This window comes from Mus musculus, chromosome 5 (genome assembly GCF_000001635.26).
Source record: "Mus musculus strain C57BL/6J chromosome 5, GRCm38.p6 C57BL/6J".
Lineage (NCBI taxonomy): Eukaryota > Metazoa > Chordata > Mammalia > Rodentia > Muridae > Mus > Mus musculus.
Genome location: NC_000071.6, coordinates 129,026,289 through 129,029,641, shown reverse-complemented (window position 1 = coordinate 129,029,641; position 3,353 = coordinate 129,026,289).

Here is a 3,353-nt window from a genome sequence, read left to right as displayed (position 1 = left end):
TTGCCTAACCCAGTAGTTCTCAACCTCGTGGTGACCCCCAACCATAAAATTATTTTTGTTGCTAATTTATAACTGTAATTTTGCTACTGTTATGAATCATAATGTAAGTACTGATATGAATCATAATGTAAGTACTGGGTTTACTGATGGTCTTAAGGCCACCCCCACCCCCGTGAAAGGACTGTTTGATCCCCAGGGGGTTGTGACCCACAGGTTGAGAACCACTGACCTAACCCAACCAAGGTTCTTGGTTCATTCATCAGAAGAGGTGAGCTACAGTGAAAGCTGTCTGTGACAAAGCAGAGCTCAAAGGAGGCCTGAGGCTAACGAAGGTGAAGACTCAGATTAATTGCAATGACAAAAAAAGCCCAGCTGAGACTTTGTTCTCTGGTTAAGTCTCGGGAAGAGCATTTTAGACAAGTGTAGCAAGCTTAGAAAGGAAAAAAATACAAAATATATGGCTAAGTATTAAAGAGGCACCAGGAAGTAAAATGGAACTGAATCCTGTATTTAAGGATATTAAATTGAATTAAGGGAGTAGTAACCTGGGACAAGATCCCACCCAGCTAAATGTAGGTCCAGGCATGGTAGTATAAGCCTTTAATCCAAGGAGGCAAAGACAAGCAGATCTCTGAGTTCAAGGCCAGCCTAGAACAGAGCAAGTTCTAGGTGAAGAACAACTTGAATTCAGGCTTGGTGGACCACACCTTTAACCCCAGTGCATAGGAGACAGGCATGCAGATCTCTTCAAAGTCGTCTATAGAGCAAGTTCCAGGACAGCCAAGCTTACACAGTGAAGGAACTAGAAAACAGAAAGCTAGTGATAACGTAATAGAACAAGGGGGCCACGTTCCAGCCTCAGCAAGCTGCAGAACTCGGTAGCTTTGGCCATGTGGCTCTGACCAGAATAGAAGGGACTACTGGGACAACTGATGCTGGTTAGCTGGAGCTAAGAAATTAGCAGTGATTAAGAAGAGACTAGCAGCCGGGTGTGGTGGCATACGCCTTTAATCCCAGCACTCAGGAGGCAGATTTCTGAGTTCGAGGCCAGCCTGGTCTACAAAGTGAGTTCCAGGACAGCCAGGGCTATACAGAGAAACCCTGTCTCGACCCCCCGACCCCTCCCCCCCAAAAAAGAAGAGACTAGCATCACTGAGGTGAAATCTTCTGGGAAGTGTTTTCTGAGAGCACAAAGAAACTGTGTTCCAGAGATAGCCAAGGTTGTACCTCATACTGCAGTTGTACTTGGTAATGTATAAGAATCACCCAGGTGGTACTGCTTTTAAAGGCATGAAAGGGTTATGAAGAGCAGCTGAGGCTTGGCACTGTGAGAGGCCATGGAAAGCCATTGGTGAAGGTGCAGCCTCAGTTACTGTTGATGGTCCAGGACTGAAGGAGCCATGCAAAGGATTTGAGGCTTGGCACCATGAAAGGGAGCCTATGAAAGGTTATTTGTTGGTGAAGCCTAGTTGCAGCAGAAGACCCCAGCATATTGGAGATGCCAGTACCATGGGATGATCACAAGAACAGCATAAGCAGTGGAGTGGAGTCAACCTGAATTTAGAGTGCTACAGAAGGCAAAGCTGGAGAAGTGATGCCAGCCCTTGGGAGGAGCCCAGAAGATCATGTGTGGCTCCCAGACATTGAAACAAGAAGCTGGAACATTGAAGTTGCCTTGGAGACCCCAAGATGTTTGAGATGCCAGAGCTATCTGCTGAGGAAAGCTGCTAACGGTGTAGAACCAGCCCAGGAGAAAGAAGTTTGTTGCAGTCAACAAAGATGAAAACGGAGTTGGAGATCTGAACACTGCTTTGACATCAGACATGGAGATGCAGAGTTTGGAGTTTGCCTAGCTGGTTTTCTGTCTTGCTTTGGGGATTACAGTTAAGTGATTGGATGAATGTCAGAAGAGGCTTTGGACTTTTAACATTGTTGAGTCTGCTATAGACTATGGGAACTTTTGAAGTTGGACTAAATATATTTTACGTTATGCTAGGTTTAGGTGTGGCCCCCATAAACTCATATGTTTGAACAAGTCACTGGGGACCAGGGAGTGGAATGTTATGGTTTGTATATGCTCAGTCCAGGGAGTGGCACTATTAGAAGATGTGGCCCTGTTTGAGTAGGTGTGTCACTGTGGGTGTGGACTTTAAGACCCTCTTTTTAGCTGCCTGGAAGCCAGTATTCTGCTAGCTGCCTTCAGATAAAGATGTTAAACTCTCAGCTCTGCCTGTACCATGCCTGCCTAGATGCTGCAATGCTCCCACCTGGATGATAATGGACTGAACCTCTGAAAGTGTAAGCCAGCCCCAATTAAATGTTGTCCTTAAAAGACTTGCCTTGGTCATAGTGTCAGTTCACAGCAGTAAAACCCTAACTAAGACACTTGGCCAGATTTACAGAACTGGTCACATGGATCCATGGTCTATGCATGCTATGGGTGACTAGTTGGGAAAGGCTACGTAAAAATAAAAACAAGGGGCTGGAGAGATGGCTCAGTAGTTAAGAGCACTGACTGCTCTTCCGAAGGTCCTGAGTTCAAATCCCAGCAACCACATGGTGGTTTACAACTATCCGTAATGAGATCTGACACCCTCTACTGGTGTGTCTAAAAACAGCTACAGTGTACTTATATATAATAAATAAATCTTTAAAATAAATAAATAAATAAATAACAAATAAAACAGAATTGTGGGGCTGGAGAGATGGCTTAGAGGTTAAGAGCACTGACTGCCCTTCCAAAGGTCCTGAGTTGAATTCCCAGCAACCACATGGTGGCTCACAACCATAATGAGATCTGATGCCCCCTTCTGGTGCGTCTGAAGACAGCAACAGTGTACTTACATATAATAGATAAATAAATCTTAAAAACAACAACAACAAAAACCAGAATTGTAGTACAATTTCATCTCTTTTGAAATCAGTTTTATTATTACATTTATCTAAGTGGGGGAGGGGGGTGGAGGGGGGTGGCTATAGTGTGTGCCTAGAAGCCAGAGGACAGCTTTCAGGAGATGGTTCTCTGCACTTGTGGGATATGAGGATTGAACTCAGGTACCCAGCCTTGGCAGCATGCACCTTTGCCTGCTGAGCCGTCTGGCTGGTCCCTTGCCTTTTGAGTAAGCATTTGCAAGGTCACAAGAAAGTATCAGCAGACTATTCCTCCCTGGTCAGAAAGCATGGGAGAAGGGCTCAGCTATGTCAGGGATGCTAAAAAGCAAATGTTACTCACAAACCGGCTACTAGCTTACTGGTCCAGGCTGACTCTAGGATTCTGCTGCAAACACCCTTTCCTCACAGTCTTGGGAGTCCATTTACTGTGCCTGGAAGATTGCCAGCAGAGGGCCTGGTCA